A 17,433-nucleotide genomic window follows, 5' to 3' on the forward strand; every position below is an offset into this window, starting at 1 on the left:
TTTTCACATTAGTCATGTTGTAAGGAAGAAATAGAACCAATAGAAGGAACCACAAGGAAGAGGAAACAAAATAAAACAAGAAAAAAACCCGAGCAAATAGTGTGCTTTGATCTGCATTCAAACTCCATAGTTCTTTCTTTGGATGTGGACAGCTTTTCCCATCATGAGACTTTTGGGGATATCTGAGATCCTTGCATTGCTGAGAAGGGTTAAGTCTGTCAAAGTTAGTCATTGCACACTGTGGCTGTTACTGTGTACAACATTCTCCCGGTTCTGCTCACTTAACTCAGCCTCAGTCCATCTAAGTCTTTCCAGGTTTTTCTGAAGTCTGCCTGCTCATCATTTCTTATAGCATAATACTAGTTCATTATATTCATATGCCACAACTTGCTCAGCCATTCCCCAATTCATGGGCATCCCCTCCGTTTCTAATTCTTTGCCACCACAAAAAGAGCTGCTATCTTTTTGTAGGAGTGGTTCCTTTTCCCATTTGTATGATCTCTAGCCCTAGAAGTGCTATTGCTAAGTCAAAGGGTATGCACATTTTCATAGCCCTTTGGGCATGGTTCCAAATTGCTCTCCAAAATGGATGGATCATTTCACAACTCCACCAACAATGCATTAGTGTTACCAATTTTCCCATATCTTCTCCGACATTTATCAGTTTCCTGTTTTGTCATGTTGGCCAGTCTGATAGGTGTGATGTGGTACCTCAGAGTTGTTTTGATTTGTGTTTCTCTAATCAATAGAGATTTAGAGCAGTTTTTCATATGATTATAGATGGCTTTAACTTCTTCATCTGAGAACTGCCTGTTCATATGCTTTCATCATTTATCAATTGGGGAATGACTTGTATTCTTGTAAATTTGACTTAATTCTCCATATATTTGAGAAATGAGGCCCTTATCAGAGACACGGGTTGTTCAAATTCTTTCCCAGTTTTCTACTTCCCTCCTAATCTCAGTTGCATTGGCTTTTTTTGTGCAAAAACTTTTCAATTTCATGTAATCAAAATTATCCATTTTGCATTTCATAACGTTCTCTCTCTCCTGTTTGGTCATGACTTCTTCTGTTCTCCTTTGGTGTATGCCTAGTTTCTGCCATACTCTTTTCCAGTTTTTCCAGAAGTTTTTGTCCAATAGTTCTTATCCCAGAAGCCAGGGTCTTTGAGTTTATCAAATAATAGGTTACTGAAGTCATTCACTACTGTGTCTTGCATACCTAACCTATTCCACTGATCCACCACTCTGTGTCTTGGCCAGCACCAAGTAGTTTTGATGACTGCTGCTTTCTATTGCAATTTAAGAACTGGAAGGGCTAGGCCACCTTCCCTTGCATTTCTTTTCATTGATATTCTAGACTTTTTGATATTCCAAATGAATCTTGTTATTCTTTTTTCTAGCTCTATAAAATGATTTTTGGTAGTTTGATTGGTATGGCACTGAATAAGTCAATTAGCTTAGGTAGAAATGTCATTTTTATTCGATTAGCTCAGCCTACGCATGAGCAACTGATTTTTTTTCCAATTATTTAGATCTGACTTTGTGTGAAAAGTGTTTTGTAATTGTGTTCCTGGGTTTGTTTTGGTAGACTCCTAAATATTTTCTAATGTCTACAGTAACTGTAAATGGAATTTCTCTTTCTATCTCTTGCTGTTTGCCTTTGTTGGTAATATATAGAAATGACAGTGATTTATGTGGGTTTGTTTGATATCTTATAGTTATTTATTATTTCAACTAGTTTTTTACTTGATTCGCTAGGATACTGTAAGTATATTATGTCATTCACTTATATGCAACACAAATCAGAATTAAAAAGGAATAGGAGATTTTCAACAAAATACAAAATACTCAAGTTAATGGAATAACACATAAAGATCAACCACCGACAAAGAGATTGAACTCGCTGTAAAACAACTACTGAAGACAAAGACCAAAACCCTGGTCCAAATGAATATGCAGGAAAATTCTACCCGTCCTTTTAAATAATGACACCTCTTATCCCCCAAAACTGACACAGAAAGTAGTCTCGAAAACTGCTTTTCTGAGACAAGTATCATTCCAATATCTCAGCTGAGAAAGGTTAAAGAAAGAAAAATTTAGTCCAGTGTCTAAATGATTATTTCTTTAAAATTTTAAACAAAATCTGGCCAAAACACTAAAATGATTGATCCAAAACTTTATTCACTCTGATCAAAACAGATTTATACCAAAGTTGTCAGGATGCTCAAGATTCAGAAAAAAAACCAAACTAACACAGCTGATCATATTAAAACCAAAGACATCTAAAATCATGATTCTGTCAATATTTGCAGAAAAAGCCCATGACAGAGTAAGTACAGCAATAATTTTTGCCAAAAAAAATCCTTACAGAGTGTAGTGAGAGAGGGACATTTTTAATATTTTAAAAGTATCTCTCTAAACAAAGAGAAGGGATTGAAAAATAGGTAAAGAAGGAACCTCAAAGTCAGAAAGATTTGACGTCAGAGGCAGTACAGAGTGATTTGGTAGACAGATTCTTCCAACGAAGAAATTCTCTCTACTAATATAGACCTGTCAGTACCGTGTACTTTTGGACAGTTCCCAGAGGCACTGGGACATTAACTGAATTGCCCAGAGTCACAAAGCTAGCATATGTAAGAGATGCTCCCAGGATTTCCTTACCCTGAAGGAAGTTCTCTATCCACTATAATATGTCATGTTGCCTCTCCTGTTATGTTAATGGACTACACTTTCCCCTGTTTCTCAGCATTTAAAGTGTTTCTCAGTCTTGGTAATTACATATAATGCTGATGTGGATATCCTCCAAGAGACAGCTCTTTGTCATTTTGTTTTTTGATGATTTTTCAGTTTCTATTCCTAACAATGGCATTATGAGTTCAAAGGCTATGACTACTTTTTTAACGGTGAACGTGTACTGCTATATTCTCACCAAAATGATTCTGCAATGTACTCCACAACCCTGCTAGCATTGAGTTTTGATGCTCTTAAATAGTTTTGCTAAGTCGGTGATTAGTATTATCAAAGTTGTTTGTAATGTACATCTCTTTGATAGTAAGACTAAGATTTCCCAAGGAATAATTCACAATTTTTCCACAAAAAAAAAATGTATGTATGTATGTATATATATATATATATATACATATATATATATACATATACACACACATACATATATATAATTCATAATAATTTCACAATCCTTTGACCATTATCCATCTAAACCTGATGTGTAAGGCAAAAAATTATCTGAAATGTGTTCTTCAGAATGTGACACTATTTTAATTTTAGTCTTAGTCAACTACCAGTAATGGAAGTATAAATATCCCATTGTTTCATCTGTACATAAAGAATTTTAAATAGAGGTTTTTTTTAAGTAGAGAGTTGTAACTATGTTGTTATTTTCACAACCTCTTCTTATTTTTTGAACACTTACTGCATGGAATAATCAGGCAGGTGCGGGGAGTAAAAAATGTTCTAATGAAAGCAGCAACTCTAGAATGGTAATCTCTATACATTTGCCTCTGTAGAATATTATTAGTGAGCTCTACTTCAGAACGATCCTTTCAATATTAAGCTATGAACTCTATAAAACAAGGGATATATGGTCCCTCGGAATTGTGGTCATAGAAATGATAGATGGAGAACCTCCTTATTTTAATGAAACTCCATGCCAGGCAGTGTATACAATCTTTGACAACTTATCTCCAAGACCGAAGAGACAATGTGTCTGTTTTATCAAATGTCAAAAAACTGATAATTAATGTTGCACCTTGGCATTCTGAGACCAGGGATATTACATATAGGCAGTAATCAACTACTTTATTTATTTCAACTTGTCGTGTATCTATTGATAGTAGAGAATCCTAGAATCTTAGAAGGGGTCTTAGAAATTTGGTCTTTCAACATCTACCGGAAGTATGAATACTCCTTTAAATTCCTTTTTTCATGTGTGTCACAATGATAACATATACTGTTTTATTACTGAATTGATGGTTCCAGGATAAATTATTTCCAGTAATGGAAAGCAATGTTCTTTTGGCTTCCATGTTCCCATCAGGGTTATTTCTTAGAATTAACTGTTTTAGACTTAGTTTTCTGATCACATATTTGAGAAACCAATTTACAAAACTGTGGTACATAACTATGAAAAGCCAGTATAGTGTAAGGTGAAAAAATACTACTCTTAGAGATAGTAGAAAGTCCTAGATTAGAATCCTGGCTCTGGAAATTACTAGCGATGTGGTCTTGGTCTGATGACTTGCTCTCCCTCAGCCTCAGTTTCTTTATTCATAACATGGAGATAGTAATCAATTGATTACCTATCCCACAAGGTAGTTGTCTCAATCACATTAGATAAAGTAGGCAATTACTGGGGGTATTTTTAGCCAAAAAGGATTTTCTAAAAGTAAGTTGTTGTTGGGCTGATGATGTACATTTTCTTGATTGTGCCTGTGTGATATTATACATTTCATCAGTGCGTCAGAAGTTCCTACACTTTATGTTGGTAAGGGAACATTCACAGAGAGCAACAGCAGAAAAACCCATCTAACATCCATTCTTCAAACTGGCAGGTCGACCTGCTTGCACGGTACCACTCATGAGACAACACAGCTACCGCTAAATGGCACTGCCTCATGGGTAGAGATCTGAAGTAGGATTTCTCACAAGTGATTTGGGAGAGAACATGAAAACTATGGGGAAGTACAAACAACCTGTCATTTCCCTTATTTTTCAGCCCTTCGGCCAGCAAACCTGAAACACTTCATATAGGCATTTTTTCGAAAAGGCAATAAATATATGAAATGAGACCTACAAAGAAGTACTGGACCACATTCACACCCATAATGGATTCTTATTTTGATACTAGACTGTAAGCTCCACAAGGGCATGTTCCTTGCCTTACCTACTCATTATTCTAAGACAATGCTGTACAACCAGTAGGAAATGAATACACGTGTGCATATTAGTCCATTAATGAGGCATAGCCCTCATGAAAAGAGGGTCAGTTTACAATGTAATAAGGTATTGTGGTAGGAATGTTTTTTGGCAAAACAAGTGACCCAGGAACAATTATGTGCAACCTATCCATGAGGGCAAATCAAAGTTCAAATGTTATGAGGATGCAGAGCAACATAATGTAAAGGGACGAATGTGAGAAAGTTTCCTGGGAGAGGGGGGAGTTTTGAACCATGTCCTGAAGGAAGTGAGTAATGAACATGAATTGACAGGTATTAGAGGTATGCATTTTAATTATTGATTAGCCTATTCAAATTTCTAGATGCCTTGACTGACTTAGCTAATGCTAAAATTGCCTCAGTCTTTAAAGAGACCTGAAATTGTGTTTATTGTGAAAAACCATAGTTATTGTTACAGGTAAAGGGGAATTATTAATTTAGTTTCTCAAAATCCCTTATGGAATGTGAGCTGAGAAATATTCTGTTTGCGTAGGATTTTTCTGTAGAAAAAAAGAAAGAGAAGGAAAAATAGCTTTTCTGAGTGTCAAAATCTTTCCTGAATATCTGTCGTATCCAGCCCATTGTGGACACTTGCCAGTTCTAACCTTCAGCCTCAGAACCTCTCCTAGCTTGATATATTTCCTGATGCTTACAGGTATAAGAAAACCATGGTTGGACCACATATTGCCTTCAATTTTCAAAGTGTCCATAGTAATCCTTATGTCTGTCACCTATACTGTTAACTGTGTTGCTAAGATGAAGTGGATTACATTTTCACAAGTTCCTCACCACATGACTCCACCAACCAATTCTTCCTTATTGGTGCAAAATATAGAGAGAGGAACTGCCTTAACGCTTCCTCTTTCTTTTGTAACATGAATTTATCATTAAGGCAATGACAAAATTATTAATTGTTCTGTTTTGGGGAGAGAGCTCCAGCATGTCTTGTTTTTGAATTTTCTTTCTCTTTGTACCTTCAGTGCTAAGGCACAGTGCCTTGCACATAGTAAAGTTTCAGAAATTCTTGTTAGTTAACTGACTGACAAAACAAAACACAGTCTAAAACGGAGTTGAGTTATTTTACCCAGATCAGTGATTTCATTGCTGTCTGGAGCTTCAATGAATAACTGAAGGCCACCATCAAGAATACAATATATGATACTTTGTGGCAGGTCTATTTTCAAAACTACTCCTCTATATTTTCTCTCTGTCCAAGTGGTCTAGAGAGTATACTAATGACAATATCACATCTATTTTTCACTCTAGTAAACTTCCCCAAATGATCTCCACCATGTTTCTCATGTGTCTCACTCCATTTACAGATATCCTGACACTGATATATTTATATGTGTTCCATCCCTCTTTATCTATCATATTTCCTTTAAAGAAGATATATACCCTTACAAAGCTAGCTACGTTCCCGTCTTGAGTCTTATTCTACCCAGTCTCAAACATAGCTATGAGGTCAAATTTGCCTTTTTGCATTACACTCTCGAGTTCATCGAGTTCATCAGGAGCTCCACAGCCAACCTTGTGGGAAAGCAGTGTAGACAGCTTCTTATATAATATGTTTTCTAGGGCACCAAGAAGGACCATCTCCTCTAGAGTACTCATTCACCTGCCCCCTGATGCTTTCAATTGCTCTAGCAATACAAAGCCTTTTATTTCAAAGACACAAGGCCTAAAATATCAGTATCAAAGGAGAGGGAACATATTTAGTGAAATTTATACTCAGGTATAAAACACCAATAACATAAGGTATAAAAATAAGGTGTAAATAACTAATGCTGAGATGAGATTTTGATAGGAGGAAAGGAAGACAACCTAAAGGCACTGGGTATGTGTATGAGTGTCAAGGGGACTAAAATTCCAGACTTGGGGATACCCAAGACAGACTTGGCTTACTTTCGTTTTTGCCCAGCTTAGGCCCAGCTTAATGACGTTTTGCACATATTCATCATTCAACCAGTGTTCTAAACTGACTAGCTAGTACTGATATGAAGACTACCAATGATGACTATCATTATTTGCTTCCCCAAGTGAATGACGATCAAGCAGAGATGGCTGTCAGCACAACTCTGTCTCACCCTCCTGGCCCACTCATGCTCCCTGAAACTCAGAGCAATGACAACTGCTCATCAAGTGGGTATCAAAAGGCTGCTCACTACCATCAGGCTGGTCCCCAGGCCAGCTCATGTGCTTACCCCGCACCTAGGGGGGCTTCAACTACAGACCAGCAGCCCTTTAGGGTGTCCCATGAAGAGATCAGGGCTGCTCTGCAGCTTGTCATTAGCCCCTGTGACCCTCAGGAATTCCTCGAAAATCTTATTCAAACTGGAGAAAGGTCAACTAGTGGACCGTGCCACCACAGTGGACACAGGAAAAGAAGTAGCCATAAAAAAGTGGACCTGAGGAAACAACAGAGGCCTTAGATGCTTTTTAATGAGGTAAACCACGTATCCCTCACACTTTTCTATTGTTGGATGAAAGATGTTCTGGCTGGCGATATACATACGCATATATATATATATATATATATATATATATATATATATATATATATATATATAAACACATATATATATATACATATATATACACACACATATATATATACATATATATATACACACATATATACATATACATATATATATATACACACACACACACACACACACACACACATATATATATATATATATATATAAATTTTTTTTTTGGTTACACAATTGGGATTAAGTTACTTGCCAGAGTCACACAAGTGAATGTTATGTGTCTGAGGCCACATTTGAACTCAGGTCCTCCTGACTCCAAAGCCAGTGCTTTATCAATTGGGCCACCTAGTTGCCCCCTGGTTGACAAATTTTTGAAGCTGTGTTAAATGTAGCTAGAAAAGGGCAAGGGGGGTGGGGATCAACAGTCTTCATCTTCTTTAAGCACCAATGTCTGGGGAACACAAACAATGTAGGCATCTTCTCTAATTAAACCTCATAATAAGTATTGGTGAAGTCTCAGGGAAGGAGATGAGAGATCCTACAAGTGTGTTAGCAGTGAGAGCACTGGATTGGGGCTCAGAGGTCGTGGGCTCATCGAGTCATACATTGTGAGCTAGAAGAGGCCTCAGAGCATCTAATCCAATCCCCTTGTTTTAAAGAGGAGGAAAATGAAGAGCAGAGAAGTTTAGGGCTTTCTCCCAGATCATAAAGGTAGTAAAGTAGCAGGGTCAGGATTCAAACTAAGATTGTCTGATTCCAAATACAGCCATCTCTCCACTACACCAAATCCCAGCTTTCCTTTGAATATCTGAGTGACTTTGAGTGGCTTACTTTTTCCTTTCTCAGCCTTCATTTTCTTATCAACAAAATCACAGGGCCAGACTCGATATGCTTTGTGGTTCCATGCACCTCTTAACCTTATAATTCTATGAAGGAATACTCTTTCTTTACTGCCGAGAAAACTGAGATTCCTTGTCAGTAAAATCACCTGCCCACTCTAAAGGGAAACTGTTGATGATGAGCTCTGGGTTTTCATGGAGTTTCTAGAAGGTAATTCTTTGACAGATAAACCCCTGCTAAATAAATGTATTTAGTGTTTGGAGGTCACTCAAAGACCCTGGTTAATTAACTTATTTTTTTCCCCATCAGATACAGTGTCTTGACAATCAATATGTTACAAGTAAGGAAATGCTTGTCAATGCCCCATCTACAGGCATGTTATTATCACTGAAAGTGTTGGCTGAAATATTAATAGCAATAATCACAATTCTAAACCATCCATTACCCAACTCCCAGAAGTTAGTGACATCTTTACCCCTCTCTTTTAAGGACTTTCTCAAAAATTCTTGGAGATTAATTGATCAAGAATCAGAAGCTATAAAATCATAGACAGAATTAAAGAGAAATGCAGAAGTCATCTGTAAAAAACTATGGAAACTGATTTGATTTTCTAAGAATCCTGTCTATATACCATTAATGTGCTTATTACCACTCCCAGTTTTTCTGGGGAAGAATCAGGCTCACCACTTGCCAGATATATTTCTTCAACAGAATTGCTATTTTTATAAATAGTCCAATTTTTTTTTAGAAATAGTCCAAGAAGTGTGATGCTACGACTTTACCTTAAGAACCAATCACAAGATATTTCCTGTGTGACGTCTTCCATGTTTCATCCAATGGCCCCAAATCCCATGGATCTTTCAAACTGATTAAAGACTTGTCCACCTATTATGAGGATGTTTTAAAGGAAATTATTTAATACCCACTTCATTGTATTGATTAATTGATTAGGGTGAAGAGAATAGAATCCTGCCCTTACACATTTAAAGTTTTACAAGTCTAATAGTCAGTCTAATAGTGACAAGAACTGTCTCCGGAAGAAAAAAAATAGGATTTGAACTCTTCATGCAAACAAATACGTGAAGGATTTGCGACTTTGTATGTAATACCCGGGGCTCCCATTTATGACTTATGACTGTGATATCAGTATGTGATACCAGGGTCTTCCATTTATGGCTTAGTGGATAAGTCCTAGAGAATCTCTTGATATACAGAGAGGTTTTGTAACTTGCCGAAGGGGACATAGCTAGTAGATGTGAGAAGCAGAATTTTAACCCGGATCTTCCTGGCCCACAATCCAAAACCATGTTTGTTGTTCAAGGTCACCTCTTTATAACTAACAGCCAGATCATTTCCCTTTCTTTTGCAGAGGTTTTGATAAGGAGGGAGTACCATCAGCACAATGTCTTTGACTTGTACAACTGTCTTCTTGGTCTTGAATTCTGGGTTATGATAAAGTTCCTAGAAGGTGGGGCTTTGACTGAGATAGTGACTCACAACAAGTAAGTAAGGTATTTTAGCAGTACAAAGTGCTGTTGTCTTATCACCGTGTTTCTAACACTAGTGCCACATAACAGGTATATATTTCCTTTAAAATTTCCTAAGCATTAAAGAGTGAATTTTCAAAGGAGACTAATTAATGCTTTAAGTTAGAACACTTTTCCTTAGTGAAAAGGAGGAAGAGCAAACGGAGAAAACAGACATTCATATAAACAGCAAATAGAGTACTCTAATCTGAAATATCCCTAGGAATCCTCACTCTAGCCTCAGCCGGGCTGGAGCTGGGACCATAGAGAGAAGAGTCTTAAGAACATTTATTTTGGAACTTTTACTCAAATAAACTTCACTGAAGCTGAAGTTGTCCCCATTTTGCAGAAGACCACCTAGTAGGGGGAGTCCAGTGCTATGGAGCTCCTTTGTTGCTATAAGACCAAAACAAGTCACTTTCCTTTTAAGCCACCCCACCTCCACATGGTATCCCACAGGAGGGGACAAAACACACAGTTCTCAAGCTGGGTGTCCCCCGCTTAGAGAGAACTTGCAAACAGGGTACAGAGAACCCAACAGCGGGCAGAGATGAACCACAAGGCACAGAAGCCCCAAAACCGGGTGCAGAGGACCTCAGGTCAGGTGCAGAGACCACAACCAGACACAGAGGCCAACCTATCCACCTCCCCCAATGTCACAGGGAAGAAAACAACACAGGCTCCCCAAGCAGAGCATCACCCACTTAGCAAGAACCTGCAAATGGGCTACAGAGAGCCCAAAATGACCTCCAGTCAGACTGGGATGCTGGCCTTACCTTGATTCGAAGAGGACCTGAAGCAGAGACAAGCCCACTGGACATTAGAAATGATGAGGTTCAGGCACATCCTAAAATGTCGGGTTGCAAAGCCATCACAAAAGAATCCTCTCAGGTTGTATCCAAATCAAGTAAAGGCATTTATTGGGAATAATGCAACACACCAAGCAGGCTCCTTCACATCTTAATGGAACCCCAGCTTCAGGGAGACCCAAGCTTAAAGGGGAGGAGGGTTGAAGGCCCCCAAGGGAGAGGGCCCCTGCAAGGGAGATGACTGCTTAAGGAAGGGGCCTGCTTAGGGGGCACACCCCTCCCCCACTTCAGAAAGATTCCCACACAAGTCAGGAGAGGCTTGGCAATTATTACACCATAAAATCTGCAGTGGGTGAAGAGATGAAGTAGTTCAGGACAGGAGTTCTGAGTTTCTCACATTACCCTTATTCCACAATTCAGCCTATTTCGCAGGGCACGCTCTCTCTCTCCTTAGATTTTGTATTTCATACACCAGCCTACTTGAATCTCATTGGCTCCTAAACTGGCTTCAAGTGCTATTTGAGATAATGGAGTGCTCACTGACCCCTCTTTTTGGAATCTCCTCATCTGCCTCCTCAAGAAGTAGGACCCCAAATTCATTTGGGAACAAAGGAGAGTGTCATGCATTCCTCAACAATTCTCCCTCAAATAAGTGGAGACCCAAATTCTTTGGAGACATGGGCGGAGGTCTCATCTTCTGGAACTACTTCAGGCTGACAAGGGGTGTACAGCTGTCCCTGCCTCACTGGGTCCTGGGGAAAGGTAGGGGTAAGGAGGGGGAGGGGAAGGGGACAAGAGACTGACTGGAATGGAGCCTAGGCCAAGTCCAGGGAATGAGGGATGGCTATGGATAGGTCTCCTTCCAACAGTGCCATCTGAAATTTGATTGAGGTTAGCCTGGAGGACACAAACTTGTTAGAAGATCCAAAAGGCAAGGTTTCCACATGAGAAGCAACAAGACAATGAGATAGGGAGGACGGGAGGCAGTCAGGAGAGGGGACAGGAGAGTGAAAAGGTTACAGTGAAAAACCAGAAACCTCAGCTCCATGATCCAGAGGGGAGCAGCTAGCTGGAGACTTCCTTCATCCCTTGGCCTTTTGCTAAGTTGGGTGTAATATGTGTCTCATCCTGCTTTTGAATTCTCAATATAAACACAGCACGATGTGTTAACAAGAGCACAGACTCCCCCTTTACAACTGTGAACAACAGGGGCTTCAAACATGTGGCACCTTCCATTTTGATTCCTCCTAGCTTTCTATACCTTTGTCTATTAGCTTCATAATCAGGCGACATCATTTTCATGTTCAGCCTTTCCTCCTAAACTTCTTCTCACTCTCTCATCATGCTTCAACCATCTGAAGCTGGCACAAGGGTACACAGAATCACTTTCCAGGGACAAGAGGGGATTGGATGTGCCCCATCTGTCCCTAAACCTACTTATCTGCTTTCCACATTTTGATCAAACCTCATTTCGCTTTCTACATCTTTCAAACCCCATCCTCAGACTACTCAACCTTCCTTTACATTTCTACCATATTCCTAACTGCCATATTCCTACCTGTTAAAATGAATGTCTTATTCAAACTCTACTTTCTCAAGCTACGCAGTTAATTTCAACCCAGGAGATTCTCTTCATCAATCTGCATAAACCTGCACTGTCTAGTCCTGGTCCCAATATAGGAAGAAGTTTGTGGAAAAAAATTAAATCACATCAGTCCCAGCCTCGGGTGATCTAGACAAAAGAATCTGTCTGCACCCAAACTTGAGTAGAACACAATGGGCTCCCCTACTTTGGATTCAATTACTTACAAGCTTGGGTGGTTGACAAGGATAAGGAGCTAGGGAAAAGAACTTCAAATCTTATACTTGCATGTCATTATAGTAACTCAGGGATGTTCCAGAATCAATCAATCATTTAATAGATTTAGTATTGTGCTTACAAAACTTCTTGCTTATAGAAAATTGCTATAAAACAAGAGAGGCATCACTATACAGCAACGGCATAATACTTCCCTACCTTCATGTCAATTCCAGACAAGTTACAAAGACCGCCAACCGCACTGGGCCAGGCTTAAACTCAGCAGGTGGGATGTTCCTATTGGGGGAATGGAGTCAAGTTTACAAAATATGAGGAATCATGGGGACTAAGGGCCTGATCTGCCTGTCTACCCCATGAGATTTTCCTCTGCACTGATTGATAGTAAACCACATACCTTCTGGAACTAATAGAAAACTTTACCCAGTTAAAACAGTATTATGTGTTTGAAACATAAAACAAACCCATTACCAATTAGTTGACTTCAGTTCTGTTGAATGCATGAACCAGCATGTCCAAATTGCTTTGTACAAAAAAAAAAATCATCTGATTATTAACATTTTGCAACTGCAACTTTCAGTTTTGAAATCATATAATTTTTTACCACATCCTTTAAAAACCCAATTCATATACAAATTTCAGATCAAAAATTTCTTTCTCTACCACCATTTCTGGCTCACAGTGGTCACTCAAATTTTATGATATAAGAGAATGTTGCAGTACAATGTAGAAATACAATAAAAACACAAACAAGGAACCAGATGACATCAATTGCATTTCCAAATTATCACACAGGAAAATTATTGATAGAAGGGTGGGCTTACCAAGTGCAGAGGCTGGCTGGCTTCCTCTTACTTCCAGCTGGGCATTGCCTAAGGGCCGGGGTGGCCTATGCTAGGGCCTTCCCAGCCCTAAATTCCTGCTCATACGGTTCAAGGGATGCTGTCCAGTGGGTACAGCTCCCTTCTCCCCTCTACCCACAGCTGCACATGCAGCTTGAGGCTTGGGCTGCTTGCAGCTGCTGGGAGGGTGGACAGGACAAAGTGAAACAGGCTGACATTCCAGGCCCTGCCCAAAAGGTCGTGCTGCAGGGCCCCCAGGGCTACAGGGCAGGTATGAACAGGGAGGGCACCTCACCATGCAGGTGAAGGTGACCCAAGCCCCCACAACTCTCTACAACCACCATCCCCAGTCTGATCCAGAATTGTAACCAGGTGTTTCAGAATGGGGTGAGCTCCTGGATTAACCTAAAGTCTCTGGAGTTTTCTCCTGCAATCTTCAAATGGCCAATTTACCAACTCCTTCATGACTAATCTCAAAACCTCAAAAATCTGTTAAGATGTTTTAACTGTTCTAACTTTTCACTGTAGCTTCAGCCTGGCTACAGCCACAGAGGAGAGTCTTCAGAATTTTTTTTTTCATTTTACTCAAATGAACTTCACTTAAGCAGAATTTGTCCCTGTTTTGCAGGAGGCAGCATAGTAAGGAGTTCCAGTGGTTTGGGGGAGCTCCCTTCTTGCTGTATGGCCAAAAGAAGTCACTTTCCCTTGAAGCCACCCCACCTCCACGTGGCATCTCACGTAAAAGCACCAGGTTCTCAAGCTGGGCATCACCCACTTAAAGAGAACCTGCAAACAGTGTGCAGAGACCTACCACAGGGAACACAGTCCCCAAAACCAGACACAGAAACCCCAAGCAGGCACAAGGGTCAACCTATCCACCTCCACCAGTGTCTCAGGGAAGAAAGCATGACAGAGCTGCCAAGCAGAGCATCCCCCACTTAACAAGAACCTGCAAATGGGATACAGAGACCCCTAAACTACCTCCAGTCACACTGGGGTGCCAGGCTTAACCTCTATGTATTTAGAGGGGGACTGAGACAGAGACAAGCACATTGGGTGCCAGAAAGGATGAGGTTCAAGCTCATCCCAAAATGCTGGAGGGCAAAGTCATCTCAAAAGTATTCTCTCAAGCTGTCTCCAAATCCAGTAAATGCACTTCTTGTGGGTAACAAACCCACTAGGCAGGCTCCTCCATTCCTTAAGGGAGATGCAGCTTAAAGGAGAACCCCCTAGTTTAAAGGGGGTGGGGATGGCAGCCAGTCAAGGGAAAGGGCCCTCCCCCAAAGGACACGGCCACTTAAGGGAGCCACCTCCCAGATTAAGGGAGAAGGCAGCTTAAGGGGGGCAGTCCTCCCAAGGCACCTTTCACTCATAGTTTTCTCTCTGCCTGCAGCATGGAAGGGCTAAAGTAATCCATGTGGCCCACATCCTAACAGACCGCACCTAGGCCTATGCTGCAGCAGCCCCAAGTCAAGGAGGAGGAGATGCCCGAAAGAAAATGGCGGCCACCACTGAGGCTTCCCAGGTGGGGGGAAGGGGAGACTGCCAGGTCGGGCCAGACACTGAGCCCATCCCCCGCAGCCAGGCCAGCACCCATCCCCTGCCTGTGACCAGGGTCTCCAGGAGGTGCTCCACAAGCCCGCCCCTCAGGCCACTGAGCCACAGCTGCTGCCTCAGGAGGAGTCCGCCCCGAGTGTCCGAAGGAAGGGCCGGCCTGGCCCGAGCCTGAGCCCCGGCTGAAGCCCGACTCTCCGAGGCCGGAGCCCCGGAGAAACCGCCAACCGCCCTGAGAAAGAGAACTGCAGGAGGAGGGGCAGGCAACTACAGCCTCGCGGGGACCGAGCCCCTGACGCGGCCGCTGCCGGAGGAGAAAGAGCAGGCTCGGGAGAGGAGCCCCCAGCACGGCCCCGGCCCCGGCCCCGGCCGCTCTGGCGTCCAGGGACTCGGCCCTAGCTCCGCTGATCCCGGGCTCGGCGGAGTGGTTCACTGTAGACCACTGGCCAAGGCGCGTTCCTAGTGTCCTTCCGCCACCGGGAGAGGCTTTTCTCGGGGTCCTCAAGGATCTGTCCGAAGGAGACCCTGGTGCACTCGCAGCCCTTTTGATGGGAATTATGTGCAGTTTGGGCCCCGTGAAGTCACGGAGCTCCCCAGTACATCGTTCCGAGAAGGAACAGAAATCAAGGGAGACTTGCGTGGTGCCGGTGCTGATGACCACTCTCCCATTCAGCTACCAGAACCTAGCCTTGCTAAAAGCCTGTGCACTTGGAAACCACCTCCTCTCTTTCCTGGAGGAGCACCTTATCCTCCCCCTTTATCAGGGACACAGATAACCAATCAAGACTTCAGCCCCCTCCCTGGAAAACTGAAAGACCTCAAAGGAAAAGGTACAGGGAAGAGCCCACTTCCATGTTGAATGCTCCCAAACTAAGACCCAGACAAGTATTATGTGACAAGTGTAAAAACAGTGCTGTTGCAGCAAACAAAAATAAATAAACAAAGAAATAAAGAAATAGGGGGCAATGCCGGTGACTCTTCTAAAGAGGAAGATGACACAAAAGGGAGTAATGAAAGTGTAACTGCTGTGAATATAAAACTGAAAACTGACCCTGAAGTGGATGCGAGAAACCAAAATGACAGCCAGAAAAGAAATGCTGTGGTCAAAGTTTCAAAGAGTGCTCAAAGCAGAGGCAGGGTAAAAGTCAATCAAGTAGTTAAAAAAAAAAACCAAAAAACCAAAAAGAACATGGATCATGCAGAAGCCAGGAAGTGTGAAAATGGCCAAAGAAAAGGCTCCCAAGAACCCGAGTGAAACTTCCACTTCCAAAAACGCACATTCTAAGGTTGCTTCACCCCTTGGTTTCAGCACCAGCTCAGGTGCCATTGCAGCCCAGTTGCATTTGAAGCCACAAAGAGAGAGGAATGAAGAAAACTGACTCTTCCCTGAAGGCTAGACTTGAGAAAATCTGGAGTGGTAAGATGGCAGCCAGACTCCAGTCTCCCTGCTCCTCCAGCAGCTGAGCAGATGCAGGCCTCTTCAGAAAACCAGAATCCCTATGTCCTGAAGAGGCCCACAGTGAAGTTCATGTGCTTGATGAGTAGGATGAACACCAGACATTGGGCAAAAAGGGCAGCCAAAACCGCATCACTGTTTACACGACCACAAATCAAAAGACATCTGACTCTTCATCAGTGTGTTGCCGTGAGAGGACATGTGATTTGAAATCTTCTGATTCCCAATGTAGTTCTACTCCAAGCTTTGATTTTCTCCAGGCTGTATGCATGCACTTTCCACCTCTTTCACTTCATCCTCTTCAGAGGAAGAGAAAAAAGCTCCATAATTCCTTGAAAATGAAAGTCTTGTCCGAAAACGTCTCTAGATGCATCACGCCAGATGGCATGACAGTATATGTGGGGCCGTTGTTTGGGCCAAGATTTATGGCTTCCCATGGTGGCCAGCCTGTATTCTTCCTGTAACTGTAAGCCAGAAAGGTAACGGCCTGTTAGTCCAACAGGAGGCCCCTGTTTCATGGTTTGAGCCTCCAACAACATTTTTCCATGCACTACTGCAACTGTCTCCCTTTTCAGAAAGCTTGCAGTCATGCTTCAATAAGAAGAGAAAGGCCTTGGATCCCAAGGCTATCACAGAGGCAGCTAAGGCTGCAAAGTAGCTGACTTTGGAAGTGGGGCCCTGTTAACACAATTTGAAACATGAACGTGGATAGTGAGGTAGGAAAGAAAAGTTTGGAGGCTCCACACGATTTTATGAGGCTGGTTAGAAATAACTTATTCAGAATACACTTGGTCCAAACCGGGAAGAGAAAAAGAACTTGCACTCAGTTGGCTGCTTTTTTTAAATACTTAAAATGGATCTCTTTGATAACTTTCCTGACAGGCAAACTAAACCAATTGAACATACAATCAAATTCTTTCTTAACATGAGAGTTTCACAATGTTCTCAAGTAAAAATCTTGCATTTTAAAATTCCTCAGCCTTCCCCCAAGGTATAAGAGCCACAGCCTCAAGTGAAGGGCATTTTTATGCAGGGAATATGCATCAGTGTCTTCTGAATATGTAGCCTAATAGTATGGGACACAGGTTACAGCTGTGTGGGAAGGTAGTATAATAGCTGTGAGTTGGGCAGTCCA

The 17,433-nt window shown here is 41.5% G+C and overlaps 1 pseudogene; it reads left to right on the forward strand.

Moving 5' to 3' along the window:
- The first annotated feature begins 10,673 nt into the window (after nt 1-10,673).
- On the forward strand, nt 10,674-17,094 carry LOC110195651 (PWWP domain-containing protein 2A-like; annotated as a pseudogene).
- The last annotated feature ends 339 nt before the right edge of the window (nt 17,095-17,433 follow it).

The sequence above is a fragment of the Phascolarctos cinereus genome, unplaced genomic scaffold (genome assembly GCF_003287225.1).
Source record: "Phascolarctos cinereus isolate Bilbo 61053 unplaced genomic scaffold, phaCin_HiC Scaffold_9;HRSCAF=440, whole genome shotgun sequence".
In the NCBI taxonomy this organism is placed as follows: Eukaryota; Metazoa; Chordata; class Mammalia; order Diprotodontia; family Phascolarctidae; genus Phascolarctos; species Phascolarctos cinereus.